Consider the following 21,767-nt stretch of genomic DNA (forward strand, 5'->3'; position numbering starts at 1 on the left):
AGTGTTTAAGATTCTCTCCTTCACTCTGAAATCAGAAAAATTGAGCAAAATCGTACGCGGATATTTCATATTGTTGGGTTTATATGCCGGGACTCTGTGTGCTCTTGTAATTGTTAAATCCCCTTGGAGCTCGGGTATGGATTTTTTCAAGAGGGACTCTGACCACTTGACTACGTCCTTATCTTCCAGTCCCTCGGGAATGCCTACTAGACAGAGATTTGACCTCCTGTTATAGTTTTCAAGGTCCTGCAGTTTTTCTACTAGCTGGGCTCTTTCTCTATTGGCTATCAGTAGATTTGTAGATCTTTCTGTATTGCTGATAGCGAATCCTCCAGGGATGAAATCCTGGTTTCAGCTTCAGTGACCTTTGAAGGAAGACTCCCAAAGCATTCTTCCATTTTCGTGAGCCTGTTGTGCAGTTGCGAGATCTCCTGCACCTGGGAATGTTTAAAATCTCTTAACTCCTGGAGAATAGTTCCAAGCAATATTTCGATGGAATTTGTTTTTGTGGTGTTCGGAAGGGAAAATAACCCATTCTCTTGAGATGCTTGAGATGTCTGTAGGCTTAGCTCTTGACTAGGAGATTCCATAGTGCGCTTATGGCTCGGGCTTGGGCTTGGGCTTGTGCTACTGTCCAGAGCCGGTGCCATAGGTACCATAGGAGCCACAGATAATATTTCTTCAAGGTCCTGGTCAGCCCCTACCGATAGCACTGTCTCTGGCAGCTCAGGTGTAATGGAGCTAGTTGACACCCCTCCAGCGCTGAGAACCTCTTGCACCAGCATGTTGTTTTTCCCATCCTAGTTCGTCCCCCCCCCCGCATGGGGATGCTCGAGAGTTGCCCCTGTTGCCCCTGTTGCCGGAGGGGGTTTGAGAAAAGAGGGTACTGCTTTAGTTGGTTCCCAGTCCCATGGGCTAGGGATGGTTAATTTGGCGTAGTATCCACCTGGCCCATCTTGGCTCCCTTGTTATTCCTCTCCATCTCTGTATCGCCTTTCCCATCTTTCTCACCTCTCTCACCCTTCTCAGCTTTCCCGACGCCTTTCTTAGTGACAGTGGCAGTGGCAGCAACAGTGGAGCTCGATACTATTGAATGGTCAGGAAGGGACTGGATTTTCAGGATCTTCGTCCCCTTCATCCTCACCCTCCTCCTGGTCATCTTCATTGACCTCTCCATCGTCCTCGTCCTGTTCTCTCAGGACGTTATATTTGTTTTTTCCTAGTTGTATCTCTGCGTCCTTTTTTCTCAAGGCACTCTTTTGCTGGACTTTTCGTCTGTTTTTTTCTCCCCCCCTTGACCACAGGCGGCGTTTCATTGACAGATTTCAGCAGTTCTCTTATCTGTTCCAGCTTGGCCTGCTTGCACTTTGCTCTTGCAGACATAGCTGGATATCAGCTGCATGATTATTTATATTTGTATTATGCACCTGTCTTGTATCTATCTGCTGCTACAGCTTGCAACTGCTCTGTGAATGACTTATAATTACCTGGGAGGTCTTCTGGACACTATGATCCCCCGCTCAGCGGCCGCTAATGACTTAATGACTCGATGAATTCATAGGCGGCGGCGGGGGGGACCAATCCAACATCCAACATCCAACCAACACAGGAGGAGCGCCGCACTGTGCGGTGCTTACAGGACTAGAACTGGGACAGGCAGTGCAAGAGGTAGAGCAGCCAGTGGGGCCAGTGGAAACAAGCGGTGGAGCAGAGGAGCACAATAGGCACAACAGGCACAGAGTAGACTCACAGTAAAACACGCTTGTGGTGCAAATAACCAGTCTACAGGTGGAAGAGAAAGGCTGAATTAGGGCAAGCAGGGCAGGTATCAAAGCTAGAGGGGGTACTCTGCATTCAAAGTCTACAGCTCACGCTGCTGTTTTTACCGAAGAGCAAACCAGGAGGCAATGCCCAACAGGTGCGGCAGACACGGCAGGCAGCCCATCGATCTCCCCCCTCAGTACCTCGACACCTCAGCTGACTTGCTCAGGCGCCCGGTCCTGTCTCTCCTGTCTCTCCATCCAGCTGTCCTGATCTCCGTCGATGCCCAGAGAATTAAAGGTCTTAGCGGTGGCGGCAGTCATCAAAGCAGCCGTTGACTGCAGTCGCCATGCAGAGCAGCGGGGGGAGGTAGTATCTGGAGGATCTGAAAACAAGGGACACCTTCTAGAATACTACCTTCAACTTGGCTCTTTCCACTTTACCCTGGTAAACAAAAACACACCAAACGATTAGCAAGAATCTTTATAATTAATGCTGGTGTAGAGATCACTATGGCACTATGGTAGACAATCACGGTTAGAGATAACAGGAGAATAGCGACAGAGATGGGGGCGCATTCTGCTTACCCCATACCCTCTCTCAACGTCCCCTCTCCCCGGTAGGAGAGATCTGGCTCCTCCCAGCTCCACAGCATCTAGCCGCTCCTGCGACAGACACATCTCAGATCTGCTCCTCAAGCAGCTCCTGTAATTTTTGCAAAATTCACATCCAGGCAAGCTCCTCTCTACCCTAGTTACCCTCTCTGGGATGTTGCCCCCTCTCTTCTTGGATGCTTACAGGGTCCTGGTGAGGAGCTAACGATCTAGATAGGGCTTTCATCCATCTCCCACCTGATCATACATGTTAGGACCACAAAGGCGTCAGGTTCTACTCAACGACTTTGACACGCGACCCTACACCTGAAGAGGCTCATCCCACAACTGAAGGATCTACAAAGCGCTGTCTGGAAGGGACGGAAAGTACTTTTGGCACAAACCCTGAATACACTAATGTCTCGCACCTCCTCTTACCCTCCCTTTCCCCCACCCCATCCCATATATCAAGCTAGTTCTGGTTGTTGTTCGTATGAGTTAGCCACCAATCATCTGAGGCTCCCCCTCAAAAATGCAGATTGGAAACATTGTACTGATGGTTGACTCCAACTACTCCTATGTTTGGAAACACCTCCTTGGTGTACATGGTGCTATGTTGCGAAAACTTAATTAATAAAGAAATAATACACAAAATAAATAATGCCCCCTCTCTAGTGTTTTAGAGCCCAGATGCTGCTGTATTAATTAGGGGCAAGTTGAACTTAGTCATGGATAACGAGTTGGTCTACTCTGACAAACACTTGGCCCAAACAGGGTCTTTCACACCAAGGGGTATGAGCTTGTTAGCAGAATGTGGCTTGGGTGATGTCTGGCGCATAAACCATCCTAATACAAGGGATTGCACTTATTACTGAGCAGCACATAAAACATGCACACGCTTTGATAACTTTGTTGCATCCACAGCCTTCCAACAACTAGTACCTGACTTATTCATAGATCGTTGATCACTCTCAGACCATGTATACCGTACTCCCATTGTACGCATACACACGACACAGGCAAACCCTTCACACTGGTGCCTTGGAGACTCCTTAAGTCTAGATAAATGGTTACAGTAATTTGAAAGACGATCTCAGATTACCTCCAGACTACTAATGATGACCAGGTTGCAATAGCTTCCCTGTGGGAGGCATTGAAACTGATGGTTTGTGGAATATGAACTGCTGTATCAGCCGACAAGTATTGAACGAGAAAAGAGAAACATCAGGCTCTTGAGTCAAAAGTCTTAGAGCTTGAGGTGATACACAAGCGTATACACAACTGGAAACACTTGGGACTCTCCTGGCTGAGCCAAGCTGCAGCTTTTGAAGTGACCATCTAGCCCGCATTCTTTACCTGTTTAAAGTCTTGCAGCTGACCCCGCCTAAGTAAGTCCTCTGATCAATGCAGGTTGACATTAACAGGTATTTTTTGGAGGGTAAGAATCCTCAGTGCCTTAAACATCCTATGCATTGACTGACTCAAGAGGTTGGCCTAGCAGTGCCTTCCTTGCTACGTTATTACCAGGCCTCAGAGCTACGGTGCTTAGTAGAATGGAGCACACCGCTTACCGAGAAGCATTGGTACTTCATGGATTAGGCAGTAGCGGGCTCCCACATCAAGAAGAAACCTTGGTTACCTCGAAGGCATGGGGTTTGGGAGCCATACTCATCTTTGGTCACAAGCTCCATCTTTCATGTTTCAGGATGCTGTGGCGATCAGAGCTGGGCTTACATCCTTCCCTTCTCCAGTAACTCCCATACGTAACAACTCTGACTTCACCTCAGGCCTTCACCCTGATCGGTGTCGCCAATGGCACGATTGAGGTTGTAGGCAGACTGGATGCATGTTTGACCCCCAAGGGATAATCTGCTTTGAGCAACTAAAAATTGAGTATGACTTATAGGAAGCTGACCTTGTCTCCTACTTACAGGTTCACCTTTGGGTAATGCAGCCTTAGGTTCGATCCTAGGCAGAGAGACCCTTGAAAACCTTTGAAAAATAGTTGATACTTAAGAAAAATGATAGCCGGCTCATCACTGAGTTATATACCATTCTCAATTGAGGGGAGAAACCCCCTCGTTCTTCGGGACAAAGGAGATGGGAAGAAGAGATATGTGGAGCATTTACTGATGACAAATTGGCAGACATTTACCACAGAGCCCACCACACAGCACACACAATATCCAGCACAGAAAGGGCTTTCAAAATTGTATTTTAATGGTAACTGACTCCTGCGTGTATAGGCTCATGGAACTTTGAACGCTTTAAAGAATGATGGAGGGAGAGGGTCTCGCTACTACATGGTCTTTAGCAGTACCCAAAGCTTACTTACTTCTGGCAACATGTCCTGGATGACATTTACGGGGCTTTTGAGATCTTGACTTTAGGGTTCCCTTCATATATAATCTTAGGGCTGCCCAACCCAATGACGTTCCCACTTCATTCTTGTTGAGGGATGCATATGGCTTTAGCTTTGGGGACAGCACATCAGACAATCATGGCTCCATGGGGAACTGACAAGAGCCCTCAATACTAATCTTGTCTACACAAACCCTTGTTCATTTCAGGCATGGAAAAGGTGTCACTAGCAGTGGGTCAGAGACTAGCTGACTACACCATGCAGTGGGCCCCTTTTATTCACCTTCTTTCTACTGAATTTAACAAACTAACATGTCCCACATACCTGAAACTTTTCCAACTGTTGCATCCTTCTGATCCCCCTGTCATCTGCTACGCCCTCTTAAATTGTTTTGTACCAACAGCCCTACAGACGGTTGCCCTTTAACATGGCAGATTCCTCCTACTGATCACATAACTACACTTTATAAAGGAATGGGGAATGGAAGGAGGTTGTTCATAGGGTTATATGTGTTCTTTATTATTAAAACCTTTATTTCTGTGCTGGTCTCCGCGTTCTGGGCAAGATGTTGGGTTTCATATAATGTAGGTTTTAATATGCTGCTGGCCTTTTGAGGTTGTAGGCATTCAGCTGTGTTCAACTTTACTGTGGCATTATGTAGTGAGTAAGTACTCAGACGAAAATTACTTGTTGAAATTGTAGGTTTATTTCACACAGGTGCCCCGCAGCTACCAGCAGGGGGGAACATCAAACAACAACTGACTCGAAAGCGCGAGTCACGCAAAACATTCTAATAAAGAACTTCTATCTATCTGGTACGAAAAAGCTCCTGCTTACACTCGGTAGAAATAAGACCACTACATTATCCTCCTCCTCATAGAAAATGAAACTAACAATCATACATTAAAATCAAAAAACAAAAAGTATATACAATATGTAAATTTAACAAAATCTGACAGGAACAGAATGCTGTCTATTGCTCCTACGCAGGACAGTAGAGGAATGAACTGGAGAAGAAGAAATGTTATTTTCATTTGGGGATTCGTTTTGCAATATTCTACCACATGAATTTCTTACAATTCTTGATACATTCCACCACCGTTTGTTTTTCATTCTAACAGCGTTTCCCTGAACTTTATCTATGACCATTGGATTTGAAAATTTCGAAGAGCCTTTCCTTTTATTACATTAGAAACTTTACACAGACTATGTCACCAACAGCAAAGGTATGGGAAAGAGCTCTTTTCCGCGAATCAAAATAGGCTCTTTGCTTTGATAGTGCCAAAGAAACATTCTCTCTAACAGTATCATCTAAACCAGTAATAGAATCCATCTTAACCCATTTGGACATCCAACTAGGACAAATTTTGGAACAAGGTTTCCTCCCACGCAAAAGTTCATAAGGAGAGACTTTAGTGGACGAGTGGGGTGTGGTGCGATAGAACCACAGCATGGATCTTACCGCATATTACACATTACATTTTCCAGCCACAGCCCACTGCACACAATTGTTAAGAACATGATTCATTCGTTCAACTAATCCATTTGTTTGTGGATGATAAAGTGAACCTTTACAATGAATAATACCATCTTGCTTCAAAAATTGTTCAAATTCTTGGCTTACAAACTGAATACCATTGTCACTGACAATGGTTGAAGGAAACCCCTCACATAAAAAAATATCTTTTAGAAAATCGATTACATTTCTTGAATTAGGTTCACCAATAAAACATACCTCAGGCCATTTAGAATATTAATCAATTGCCACTAAAGGAAACCTTGAGGAAGATTGAAGAACATTGAACTGTCCGACAAGATCAATAACAATTTCCTGCCATGGTGCAATTCTATCGATTGTAATGGTGGATTCTGACATTAAAACTTTTTTCTGCACCAGAACATACAACACAATCACCTACATATGATTCAACATCTTTATCCATTTGGGACCATCAAAAATACTCTTGTAGCCTCCTCTTAGTAAGAGTTTTTCCCAAATGTCCCTCATGTGCCCCCTTCACCAAACGTAGCTTCAACACCTCAGGGGGAATCAGTCTGTCATTACGTACTAACAACCGATCTTCTACAGAGAGTTCCAAAGAAACCTTCACATAGATCTGTAACGCGAATTAAAACATGTTTTCTTTAGGCCATCCCTCTTTAACATGCTTAACAACAAACAAGACTAAATTGTCCTTTGCAAGTTCATCCGTCCATTCCTTCTCATTAACAGCATACATGTCATCCAAAACTAAACTAGCAATGAAACATTCATCCTCATCTTCCAAATCCAACTCACTTTCATCTTCAACAGGTAACCTTGAAAAGTAAACAGCTCTCCTATTTTTATTCCAGGGTTATATGACACTTCAAAATCATATTGTAGTAGTTTTGTAGACAACCAAGCTATTCTCGGGGTTTGTTCTTTCAATTTTTCACCTGATAAAATAGTGACAAGGGGACTATGATCTGTACATAGCTGGAAATGCCTACCCCAAACATACAAATTGAACTTTCCTACAGCCCACCAACAGGGTAAAAGTTCTCTTTCGATGGCGGCAAAAATTAGTTCCGTACCACGCAGAAATCTTGAGGCAAATCCTAAAGTGTTCTCTACCCCATTGACAGATTGGGTGAGGACAGCACCTAAACCCAAACCACTGGCATCCACAGTGATAGTGCACATGACACTCGGATCAAAATATTTAAGAATTTTTGGACAAACCAATTGTGTTTTAATCTACTCAAAAGCCTTTTAAATGTTAGAATACCAAAGAAAAGGAACACTTTTCTTAATCATGTTGGTAAGAGATTAAGCCCTTGAAGCGTAGTCTGGTACAAATAGAGAATAAAACTCACAAAGTCCTAAGTCCATTCTTGTCTATGGGAGTAGGACTATTAACAATGGCCTTGATGAATGCTGGCCTAGGTTCAATGCCTTGCTCAGACAACACGTGACCCAAATATTCAATTTTTTTTTCTTTAAACACACACTTTTCTTGTTTTAAAACCACACCACTGTCCTGCATAACTTCCAGTACACGAAAAAGAGCCTCATTATGTGAATCATTTGAATCACCATGTATTAACGCATCGTCTTGAAAGACAACTACACCTTTGATTCCCTTTAGCATTCCTAAACTTAATCCTTTGAAATACAGCTGCCGCAGAGGCCAACCCGAATGGCATACAGCAATATTGATAAGATCCAAAAGGTGACACAAATGCTGAGAGATGTCTAGAAGAGGTATTAAGTACAACCTGGTGGTACGCCGACGCCAAATCTAGCTTGGAGAACCACTTTGAACCACAAATCAAACTTAACATGTCAGCGATCTTAGGAAGGGGATGGGAATCCACCCATTTGTTTTTATTTAGGCTGCATAGGTCGACACAAACGTGAAGATCGCCATTTTTTTTCTTCGCGACAACAAAAGGGGACAACCACAATGAAGATTCTATAGGTTCTATGATCCCTTTTTTACACAATTCATTTAGTTCTTTCTCCAATTGATCTCTAACACTAAAAATTACGTTCCTCATTCTGTGTTTAACAGGAATGGTACCATCCTTGACTTTTATGACATGAGTAACATCCTTAATCTTGCTAAGTATTTTGCTAAAAACTAAAGGATAATGCTCAGACATTCTAACAACAAAATCATCAGAACCAACTGCAAAGACTTGATCCTTGGTACCTGGCTGCAGTACCATTTTAAACAAACCTTGATGATACCAATCAACAACCCTTTGATTGCCACATAAATCTTTCCATGAAGTATTCTTCCTCTGAACTCCAATGAATCTTCAAAGAGCCCAGCCAACTCAATCCTTCTCCCTTCATAAGAAACAGGGGATCTATCTGGAGGCAATAAAGGCCGAGAACTCCAAATTTCAGCAAACAATTCCTGCGTAATCATCGAAATTCTTGCCCCAGAATCGACTAACAAATTCACTACTTTGCCTCCAATGTTTATATCTACGTAGGGATCAACACATTCAGAAATATTCTCTACAATACCAGACATGTCACCCACAACAAAAACCATGTCTTTTAGATCATCATGTATATTACTGAGATCTACATCACCGTTCTCCGTAATAGACATATTTGCAACAGGAAAAGAAGACTGCTTGACTTCAGAAAAAACACGTTTACCACTCTGACAAATTTTTGCGAAATGCCCCAATTTTCCACAGATTCTACAGACAATATTCCTTGCAGGATATGGCCGACCAGACTTGAAATGGGGAAGGTTTCCACAACAATAACATATGTCGTTTTGTTTGAACTGCTTGTTCTCTACATGTCCAGAATTGTTAACCTTATTATCTTTTATGTGAACAACAGTTACAGATTCATTTGACACAACTTTTTCATCAAGTTCTTTTACAGAGATTTTAGAAAGCTCAATACTTTTAGACGTACGTATGGTTTCTTCGAGAGTTGGATTACCCAATGACAACAATTTTTGTTGTATGTTTTTGTCCAAACATTTGCAGATATATTGATCTTTTATCAATTGTTCATTGAAACCTTCAAATTGGCAGTCTGCACTTAGCTTCTGTAAACCAGAAATATAGGTTTCTACATCTTCACCTGGCTTTTGTTCCCTTTTAAAAAAACGTATGCCTAATAACAACAATGGTAGGTTGCATATCAAATCGAATTTCCAATTTCTGAACAGCTTCAGTATATTCATCAAATTCCTCTTCGTTTTCCACACGAACTAAAGCAGGTAGATGTTTAAACACAGATCTTCCCTCAAATCCTAAGGAATTGTGACGAAGAAATTTCTTTCGCTCAGCTCTAAAACGCGACATTCCAATTGCACCAATATAAGTCACAAATGCATCATACCAATTCCTCCATGGAATAGGTGGATTACCTGGTGATTCCAGAAAAGGTGGAGGAGAAACAGATTGCTTATTCAAATGAGAAACCAGAAAGAACTAAAGATAAGTGAAATTGCTGTTGTTATCCAAAACAACTTAAAGATTTTAAAACCTTCTTATTCATAAAGACTGTGTATCTATTGTTAGTACATATCACTACACGTCATCAAACTCCTGACACCTAGTTTTCATGTAAAATAGACAAACTAATGTAAAAACAAATAGTATGCATGTCACTGTATTATAATTTGTTTTACATTTTTAGTGTGAGTAACACTCTTGTCTTACACGCAAAGAAAAACAATAAGTGTGCGTTATCACTGTTGCTTGACATGCAGAACAATATGTGTGCATATCACCATATTTCAGCACAGTGTATTTAATATATACTTTTTCCGCGCAACAACTATAAGTGTGCATATCACTGTTGTTTGACATGCAAAACAATAGGTGTGCCCATCACCAACCGTGTTTCAGCACTATGTATCCAACATGTAGTTTTTCTGCATGACAGCTATAAGTGTGCGTATCACTGTTGTTTGACACGCAAATGGATAGGTGTTCGCGTCACCGCATTTAAGCACCATGTAATTAGCATGTAGTTTCAAGTGTGCGCATCACTGTTATCTGGCACGCATAATATCTCAAAGAAAATAAAAAGAGCCTGTCACTTTTTTTTAAGAACAGCCCGTTACTGAAATATCCTTGCTTCTCATGAAACTATTTTCATCCGTCACAGTAACCCCGTTAATGTCAATAATAAATTACATGTGTCACTGTTAACTTTTGATAGACAGCTGAACGCGCAACTTCAGTTGTTAAGATATCTCATATAAGAGAAGTAGGTTAATGTTTACCTCAACGTGTGCCAATAAAGTCAAATTTTTCAAAAAACGCTTATTAGAAACTGCATTACCAAATACTTTTTCAATAATAAAATGGCCGGCATAACATTCACAAGACTTTGCAGTATGTGTAATTCAATATGTACAAAATGGCTGATCCGGTTACCAATTGGAAATCAAAGAGCGCAAGGGCTGTGCTTGCTCAACTATTCTCTCCCAGATAAGAGGAGATTCTAGTGGCACTGTGAGCTAGCTGATACAGACAGGCTAACGTTTCCGGTGAGGTGCATGGATTCAGTCTGCCATGTTACCCAAACGAGCAGAGCCTGTATAGGTTATATAAGAACTACACGACATGGCACTGCCAACGTTGGTGGGTACTTATTTAACTGTAGAATCTGAGTAGTTCAGTCGTGCTATTCTCAGAGACCCCTACTCGCAAACACCAGAGACATCTGGAGTGGGTGGGCATAAACTCCGCCACAGCTGATAAGGCGAAAAAATCTGATTTATTGGCTTTTGGTTAATCAAGCTTGAAGGAAACAGTGTTCCTAAACATTGAGCATAAACACCTTATCTTGGTTCCCTTGAAAAGTTACTAAGTGTTCTAAAAACAATGACTAACCAAGTCTTAGACCCACTGCAACAAGCACTGCCCCTCTCTGAGAAAGAAGATGCAGATGCAATACACATTGCATCGAATTTTTGAAATACGGTCACCCTGAAACTGCTAGAGAATGGTTTAACACTGAGGTGTGGCATAGTAGTTTTCATGATTGAGGCACATGAATCAAACAGAACTGAGGTATTTTATTCATCGGTTACATTCCCAGCAGCAAATGCCGGATCAAAAACATTTCATTCCTACTCAGAAGGAGATGCACCACGGAATACTGTCCGTTTGGAGACATAGAAGTTCCGCTTTCATACCAGGAACATTTATACTGGTTTAAAGGCACCCTACCCCACATAAGAAGAAGAGTGAGACTTGGCCTGCTCGGAAGAGAAGGGGCAACATTGCCAATATTAGTGGCCTACATACCTGTCATTGAATCAATGGCAGTAGGAAACTTATTTACACAACACAAAGATTTAATTAAAATCTATTGAAACTTGACGCAATTCATCATGAGAACACTTACAGTCCAAAGAGCAATAGTTGCAACAAATGGAACTCAAGCTCAGGGTACGGCAACTAAAATTACACCACAAACATTACACGCAGTGGTGGGCAAAATGCCTACAAATCATAAACAAATGCCATTCTGTGTAGCTCAGAAAATAGCACAGCTAGAGGCAGTATTCCCGAATGCTACCCTGTATGAAAAACAAAGAATGCTAACAATCTGTTTGCTCATGGGGATAACACCACAAGTAGACAACTGTACAGTCTTTGCTGCCATATATATATATATCAGAACTCATTGTATTCCTTCATTAGCAGTGATACCTGATGAATTGAGACAAATACAAAATCAGTTAGAAGCAGAGCCTGAACTAAACTTAGGGATGAAGTTACTGTGTAACTATGCACAGGTATCAGCCATAATATTAGCTAATATTAAAGGGGAAGCAGCATCAGTGGCTATCCACCGATACCTAAGGGAGTTTAGTCCTTTAGAACAGGAACATGAACTACCAAAAATATTTGGAACTGCATATGCGGAATTAGACAAAGACAGTTTGTATGGGAAAGCTTTAAAACCAAAACTGATGGACAATACTGAACAGGACACTTCCAAGCAGATACCTGCTTTAACTAAGAAGAAATGGGACAATAATTTTTTTTTTTAAAGAAAACAGATCTCAATCGTGAGGGAGATCTCCATCACAGGAGACCTCCGAAAAGAGGTACAACCTCAGGAATAGGCATATACTATTACAAAACCTGACAGGTATCAGGATACTGGGAACCGTTTCTCTTGTTCCTTTCAGGGTTCATCGAAAGTCGTTGAGAATGAAGGACTGTCAGACAGAGAAGAAGAGCATACAAAGTCGAGAAACAAGCAGCACGCTCAATATTACACTTCCAAAAAAGAAGAGAAACCAAAGCAAAAGCCACAGTTCAAAAAGAAGAAGGTTGCAGGTCTAAAGATCAGAGATGCCCAGAATTCTGAGGACTTGACTACTAAATGGGTAATGGGCTCTGGCGATGCTAGAAAGTGTGGCAGAAGTAACAATAGCTCGCCAAAACCTGATGGAATTTCTGGTAACAGCAGACATTAATGATTATATGATAGTAGGAATACCCAATACTAAGGTAAGAGTCCCACATAAAGTATATGAAACAATGCTTCAGATGGAGGGGGACAAATGTAGAACAGTGAAAGGTCTCTTTGGGAGAACCTGAGGTTTGGCTAGGACATTTTATTAGCTGAACAGGATTGGCCTCCAGAATTCGTCAAAGATTGCCCTGGAGGAGAATCGGTAATTCTCCCGGCATTCTCTGATCATATTCCCAGGCACTTACAACACACATATGCGAAGGAGTGGGTGATAGCCCAGGCTCTGGCATTATACAAGAACCATGTCGGATAGGATGAGGATTCAACCCGCCACATCATTCCATCAATGAATACTCCAACTGCACAAAGGCAGTATCCAAAAAAATAATAAGCTAAAAAAGTAAAAAACAGGTTAGGGGGATCCTAGATCAACTTGAATACCAAGGGTTGATCGAAAATTGCACCTCATCAATGAATAATCCTTTGTTTCCGGTCATGAGACCTGATAATTCATATTGTTTAGTTTTAGATTATGGACATTTAAACACTTGCACTAAGACATTTCCAGTCCAAAATGCCCACAGTGTTGCATTAATGAATAACATTCTGAGAAAAAAATATAAAAGAACACTTGATATCTCAAATGGATTTTTCTGCTAAAATATAGCGCCTGAAAGCAGGGATTTAACAGCATTCTCGGTGCTGGGCTCCCAGCGTCAATTTTAGTGACTCCCCCAGGGGTATAAGAATAGCCTGGGTTTGTTAACGGTCAGAGTAACTGAGTTACTTCAAAATTTGGATGAAGAGGCATTGTCCTATGTGGATGATATTTATCTAACGGAGGATAACCTAGAGGAACACTTGAACAGCGTGAATAACATCATTTTGGGTTTTCTTCAACATTAAAAAATCAAATAATTTCCCACCTGTTTTTAGGATATGAGCTTTCAAGTGAAGGGAAAAGCTTGGCAGCCAATTTTTTTGAAAAATGTGCGCTGCTCCATCCTCAAAATCATAAAAAAATGTTCAATCAATCCTGGAATTCCTAAATTTTGATAGAACGTACATTTTAGATTACGCAGAAAGAGTAAAATCTTTCTACAATTTATTAAAACCTTACTTTTCAGTTAGACAATGGACACAGGAACACACAAATACACTTCGTTCCTTACAAGCTGACATGATAGCTTCCAAACACTTACAGACACGCGTAAATGTAAGCAACCTGGTGATCCGTATAGTTGTGAGTCAATCTGGGTACACCTGTCTAACATATAATGAAGGTGTAACCATACCAATTGCATACAAATCACATTTGTGCACAAATGCTGAGATGCCCTTCACATCTACAGAAAAGATTCTGACAGCAGTAGAGACTGCTGTAGTGAGAGAAAGAACATTGGCTCAGGGTTAGCGAATATTAGTAGTGACTCAGGTTCCAGTCTTAGAGGCTGCGACAAAGGCGAGTGTTCCTAATTCTAAAGCCAGATATCCGAGATGGATACAATGGGCTAATTCTCTCACTGCAACAGATGAAGAATACAGGTACGACCCAAATCTAAAGACACAATCATGTCCACAATACAAACAAGAATATACTCTGCCGAATAAAATAATGCCTCTAGATCAGTATGAATATATAATTTACACGGACGGATCTGCTCAACCGGCCATAGGAAATAAGAAACAATATAGCGCAGCATGTGCAATCGTTAAAGGTCGTATGCGGGATGAAAATTTCCATCCAAATTGCACAAAAACGCAATCTCTAGGATACTGCATGGTACAGCTGGAGAGTTAAAAGCCTTGATACTAGCACTGGTAAATACGCATAGAGAATTCTCCACACACTGACTGTGTACGAATCCATTTACTGTGTGCAGTCATATAATGGATTTGCAGCATTGGGTTCAAAATGGGTTCAAAGATGCAAAAGGTGGCACATTTAAGCACAAAATGCAATGGGAACAGGTAGTGGAGTTGAAAACCAAACTACTGTATCATACATACACAGAGACATCAGCGTGATGGCTTTCACGTTAAAGAGAATTCAATGGCGGATGAAGCCGCAAAGGGGGCTGTACACATTGCTTCCGTAGCTGAAGGCAATTGTTCTTAAACAAGAATAGACTGTGAAATGATGGTGGCTGTCATTGCTTCACGCACAAACAGCAAAGCATTACCACGCAGTTTCCACTGAAGTACTCCTACAAGTTAGATGCCAATAACATTCCATTTGCTCAGATTTCTGTAATGTTGGATAAAGTAATTCCAAACATGAATTGGAGGTTAGTTTTAATTCGAACAGCACACAAAGGGATAAGTTCTGCATATGCAGGAGTTACGCAACTGTTCTTTGTTGAAACAATGCTATTGGTGGCCTGGATTAACAAAGCAAACTAAAGACTATGTCTTGAAATGCGACATCTGCCAGCAGATGAAAGGTTCCACCATAACACGTCTAGCGCAGACACCAGTATTAGTATCTGACAAACCACTAACGTGTGTTTACTTGGACCACTGTGGCCCCTTACAAAGAGATGGGGCCTACAGGTTTAACATAGATGCAGTGGAATCCTGCTCAAGGTTCGTGTGGGTGTGGCCTCAGCACTTGGCTGAAGCTCTAACTGACATACACAATTGGCACATTACATTCTGACCAGGGCCCTGCGTTTAGCTCTCGGGCTTACAAGGAGGCCATGCGAGTGGGTGTAGCACTGCGGTACTCCTTTCTGTACCATCCTGGGGGAAATTCAAGGTGGAGAGAAAGAACCGAGACTTAAAGCAGTCTTCAACAGCTAGAGTATTAGGCATGGGTGAGAGCTGGGTATAACATCTGTATGGAGTGCAGCGAGCTTTTAACAACCTACCAAGACGTTCTCTAATGGGGGTAACTCCATATGAGGTCCTATTTGGGACAAGTGTGTGGGTACCTGATCTTGATTGTGAAGGGACATTGGCGGACAAAAAACCTTTTGACATCCATGATCGTTTGGCTGTTTTACAGGATCTAAAAGAATGCAGGACAACAACAAAGTAATGTCCACCTGAAGCAGACCACCAATGGGGAAGTCAAATCCGTCACAGCAAGACCTGTCTGAATCCCAAAAGTCAGGGTTCTGGTCAGAGGGAAAATAGCAGACAAAAAAGAATTTGGCCCATCCTACAGAAAGCTTGTACAGGTCCTAGCAGTTGAAGGAACAAGAACTGTACTTCTTCCACCTCGTGCCTGCCAAAAAAAGAAAATATTTGTCTCAATTGACCTAATCAGACCACACTATGTGGCTAATACTAAGTAGTAGGCCTCGTGGACTCCAAAGTAGCGACACCCTCCTCTTGCTACAATTCAAGAAGTTCAAACAGAAAGACTCATCACATTTGGAGAGTCTACAGCGCAGAATAAAGGGCTTTGCAATAATGCTATGGAACTCGTTCCTCGTGAACCTTTAGTTCATATTCAGAATCAAAATTAAAAACAAATTGCAATTCGACCAATTACGGATGACTACATCAACATGCCTCAACAAGAGCAAACTACAATTTCAACAAATCCTGATGCAATACCAATGATTGATGGAACTGCTTCTGGCTATTTCATAAACGTTGATACAATTTCTCTGGATCCAAGTGAACCTGAAAGGATGCCAGCCCAAAATTCATGGAAGCAACAAGGTAAATACTTTCTGAACTTTCTTAAAAAGATTTACCTGGTATCACCTTGGGTATAACTATGGGTAATCACCGGGATACTTTTCTTTCATTTCTTTGTAGTCTTAGTAATAGTTTTTAGTATTCATGTTAATGTAAAATACCTTCAACAAAGCTCTGCAGCCCAAAAGGTAAATTTACGTTTAACACTGCACCAATCACCTCATCGAGAACAAAGAAACTTGCCATCAGTGAACATTGCAGCAGTTCCTATACCTGATGGTATAGTTTGGGACAAGAATAATTTCAATGTATTTGGCCCGACCAAACTTAAAAAATTCCTCATTTATTGAAAATATCATTAGGTGATATCATTACCTCAAGCGCATTTTTCGATCATTGGGATTTTGAGACTGTAAATAACATGTTGTCTGATTTAGAAAAATCTGCTGCATTTTCTGATAGTGAAACATTGGAAAGCACATCAGATTTCTAAACAATGTATTGTTATCAACATTATGGTCATATTTGTTTGCATTAATCTGCTAATCCTAGAAATATTTTCACTTACCACCAGTGGGAATATTGTCCAGCACCACCAAAAGGCAGTTCAAAAACATTTATACAAAAGTTTCCATATGTTTCAGGGTTTAATTTGTCTGACCCAGCCAGATATTATTGTAAGGTTGCACCAACATCAGCACATAAAAATATGTTAACAAACACTAAACAGATTTACTCTGCATCCTTTGTTGCCCAGTTGTCTGAACAACGTTACAACTTATGGAAAGACACCATAGACTTAAAATCAGGGGGGGGGTACTAGGAAATAGCAAGTTCGGGGAACTGAAGCTTTATTTAGAGCATGCCTTATCCCCAACAGATCGTGTTTTTGAATGAGACAGTGCAACAGACATCTTGCCTTGGACTAGCCAAGAACAAAGACTTGCACACACCTCGGCTACCAAATTCATCATACATTGAGAGTAACATAACATCACAGAAAGTGATTACAGTAAATTACATCATACAATACAATAGATCAGGTCCCGATTGGAAGAAATGGTTGATTTGGCCCACAGACACCAATAGTTGTCAGGCGAGATTCATGGTTAGAACCGAAGGGTTCACTATCCATAGGCCAGACCCACACTATGTACAGAGAGAACATCCAGGGGTAGTGACGTCCTACAGTGTTAGGAAGTTGTACCTTAATTGGCTAACCTCAACACTGACGAAGGTGAAACAACACTTATGCTTACTGTCACAGGAGGTGGATCTTAGGGATTTTTTGCTACGTCCCAGAAAGACACATCAGAAACATTTCATTTATGCTGGAATTTATGCTGCCTACAATGAAATATGGAAGATATCCCAACAAAAGGCCGAGAAGAGATTATGTGAAATAGACGTAGGAATCTAGTCAACATTGTATTTCTGCGATAGACATATTAGAACAAGATTTAGCCATATTACAACTTGGGCAATCTCAAAGATGTACTATTATGTTGTTAAGCCGGACGCTGCAATCTTTGCATGCAGACTATGTGCCTTGGCGTTTTGTCAACAGCACTTCTCTGTTTTCTAAATGCAATCTAACAGATGAACAGATAGAAATGGCACAAAGGAGAGCACAATATAAAATGCTGCATATCGAAAAACTGGATAGGTTACCATTTACAGTGGCGGAATCACCTTCCATGGAATGGCTAATCCATGGCCACATAACTCTACCGATCACTACTTTTCAGTTTCATTATTGATTTGAACAAAAGCAGGCAGGCAGCTATGAAAAAATGGGTAAGGAATACATTAAGGAATCTTGGAATTTACCATAAAGATTTTGATGCCGGAGTGGGGATCGAGAAGGGTTTTTAAGCAGTTTAAACTGTGAGAGCGCTTTATATGGATCACTCATATGCCAGATATAATTCTGCACAGGGCTTGTAATGTTTCTGTAGCAAACGTGTCCTGTCATTTAAGGGGTGCCCCAGCTGCAGTGCATACTCCAGCATTTAGGCTACTTTCAAATGGAAGTTACTTGATGCTGAACAGCCCAAAGGAGCAAACTTTTCTGGGATATGATGTTATGTCTGACCACACCTTTTCCCTGCCTAAACAGTTTTTCATGAACTCCTCTACTATTTATCACAAGTTCCTAATGTTCCCTTACGTAAAAATTGCATTCTGGTCCATTGATTACCCTTCATCAGGCGGAGCCGGATAGTACAGCCTGAGCCGGAGAGTATGGCCCGGGTGCAGAGAGTACGGCCGGGGTCCGGTGATTCCAGCCTGACTTAGGACATAAAGATACGACTCATAAATGATCTCTGTGAATACCTAAAGTGGTAAAGTTAGACTTTTGTCTCAGATTACCTTTTGAATCGGCCCCTATGAGTCAAGGTCTGGTTTCCTTGTTGGGACAGAGCCATTGACAGATCAAGTACACCTAATGTTTTCATATAGAACTAGTATAGTAAAATGGGGTTATAGCCTTTAACAAACATTTTAAACTTCTAAAGGCAGGTATAATATATAAGAAGTATATTTCTATTTTAACATGTAATTGTTTTGTGTATGCCGCAATATAGTAATGAAATGTGGAAATATTTTTTTTAAGTACTATATTTGATTTCGTATGTACCCTTCCAGTATATAGCCTATGGTACATTACCAACACATGATGGTTCTAGGCTACAAGGGTTATTTTGTGTATAGCAAAGCATCCTAATGCACTCCATGGTGTAATTTACAATTGAGATCATAACTTCACAATACTCTAAAACTTTAAACAAACAAGAATGTGCTACATACTAAAGCTTTGACAGGCACAATACTCACTGTCTAAAGAAAATGATCATCAACATTTTGAGACCCTTCAATGTAGGACAAGTCTTGGATCACTCTCAAAAGACATGGCTAGACATGGTTAGATAATTGTAGTCACTCAAAATTAGATCTAAAGTTTATTTGAAATATTAAGGATGAAAAACAATATATTTTTAAGTTTATGAGCAGTGGGAGAAAACTGTAGCCTATGCATGGATATGAAATAGAAAATAAAATGTTTTGTTTGAACAATTACATTTTTAGAATGTGTGCAATATTGGTAAGACTTTGAGCACTTAACCACTGCTAACCACTGCTAAAGTGCTTATGCTCACTCCTCTAAACATACTTAATTGTCATGATTTGAGGAGGAGCCGGCTTTAACCCCCGTAATCAGCCCCCACCGGAGTCGTTTACAAGAACTGCTGGCCCGGAAAATCAAGGGTTACCGAACCCGGAGATCTCTTCCCTGCAGGAGAGCCACAGCCAATGGGAAGAGCCCCGGGCCTTTAGGAAGGTGGAGCTGACGATCGGAGAAGAGAACCCGGAAGACGCCGGCCGAGAGGAGGAAAACGCGCGAAATCAGACATGGACCAGTGGAGACCAGGACCTTCCAGAGGATTACAGCCCAGCTGAAACAGATGAGGATGATGCAGCGGAAGGGGAGGCCGAATCGTGGTCCGAAGATTGGTGGACACCTCCTGAGGACGCACAAGTGCCGCCGTTACTCTGTAGAGTTACGGCTTTCACGGTGCGTGAATTGGGCGAAGGGGTTGGGGCGGAAGAATGTTACGGGCTGGTGTGTGGGGTTATTTGCTTCTGCTGTTTTCTTTGTTTTCTGCCTCTTTTCCATTTCGGAAGGGGTGAAGGGGTTTCTTTTTCTTTTTCTCTCCTTCTTAAAGTTGACCTCCAGCGTGTGACAGTGGGTTACCGAACTTTAGTGATTCATGTCCCTAAAGACGTTCGTAAGCCTCGCGCTCCTTGTTGTGTTGCAAACACCACACGCTTAACGTGGGTACTTGAGTGAAAGCCTCCTACAAGTTTAGGTCCTGAAGAAAGGACCGGTGAAAAGAATCTTTTCTTAGTTTGAACCCCTCTTAGTTTAAACCCCTCTTGTATTTATCTGCCTATGCACATACCCAATCTTAAGTGCACCTGCGAATCACTAAAAACCTTTGGTGGTGGCACTCTTCTTAAACAGACCCCGATAGTATTACTTACCGTCTGTATCTTCTCTCTCTACACGCTACCCGGGGGAACGTCCCCAACACCCGCTTGGAGAGAAGATCACATACCAGAGGAAGTTAACCACCATCCCAGAAGACACATCCTTGGAAGACAACCACCTACTTTATCTCATTTGTTTAATTTATGCACAACCCATAAATAAACGCCACAATAGATCCATGCATAAGACCTCCTAGTTTCTTTTTCCGCCCATCCCTCTCACACATATTTAATGTAATTGTAAGTCCTTTGTGGGTTGGTATACCATGTTCCCAGGGTCTGTAAATTAAAAGCTACCAGTGGGTCTGCAGCACTTATTGTGCTGCCCACCTCAGTAACACTCTGACATGTGTCCCAAACCTGCCATTGCAGCCTGAATGCAGTGTTACACTGCCATGTCAACTTGGCATTTAAAACCCCTTGACAAGCCTTTCAGTCCTCTTTTCTTAGATAGAAGTCACCCCTAAGGTAGGCCCTGGATAGCCCATAAGGCAGGGTGTTGTGTATGTAAAAGGTAGGACATGTACTTTTAAGTTATGTATGTTGTGGTAGTGACAAACTACCAAATTAGATTTTCACTACTTTAAGGCCTAACCCCTCTCATAGGTTAACATTGGGAATTCCTTATCACATTTAAAAAGCTCTAATTCCTAAATGGGAGGAGGTAGATCTCTCATGTTCTATACCCGTGGAATCATATTGATACATTCTTTTTAATGGCAAATTCAAATTCATTATTACAATTTTAAAAATGTTGCTTTTAGTAAGATGGATTTTCCTGCTCTTAGCCATGGTTGCCTGTCTGTCTCTGAATACATGTCTGGATTTGATGATAGCTGGACTTTATGTATTACCTCTAGAAAGCCACACACAAAGGTAGCTTAGGCATGACTTGAAGGGCCACCCTAGTGGGTGGGAGGGAGGAGCTGGGCATAGCCTCACACTTACACCTGAATGGGCTGTGCTCTGTCCCCACAGAAAGGGCTGGATACCTCTATGTAGTGAGTCTGAAGCCAGGGCAGGGACGGAGGATCTTGGTTCATTTCAAAGGTCCGTCTTTGAAGTCTCCTCCTCTTCAAAGGCACAATTGGGTATAAGAACTGGACCTCAGACCCTACCACTTCAGTACACCTCTTGCCCTGTAAAACACCTGCCAAAAAGAAGGACTGCTGTCCTGCTGAAGGGCTGCCACTCTGGTGAACTGCTGCTCTGGAAGTACTGCTTTCTTGCTGTGCTGACCTGCTGCTTGCTGCCCTCTTTGCCTGAGTGAGAAGGATTGGACCTATATCCCTTGCCCCAGGACCCCAGAGTGACTCCAAGGGCTAGTTGGCTAGCCTCCTGATCTGAAGCCTCAGAAACATAAAAGACTTTCAACCACCAT

This window comes from Lissotriton vulgaris, chromosome 4_1 (genome assembly GCF_964263255.1).
Source record: "Lissotriton vulgaris chromosome 4_1, aLisVul1.2, whole genome shotgun sequence".
NCBI lineage: Eukaryota > Metazoa > Chordata > Amphibia > Caudata > Salamandridae > Lissotriton > Lissotriton vulgaris.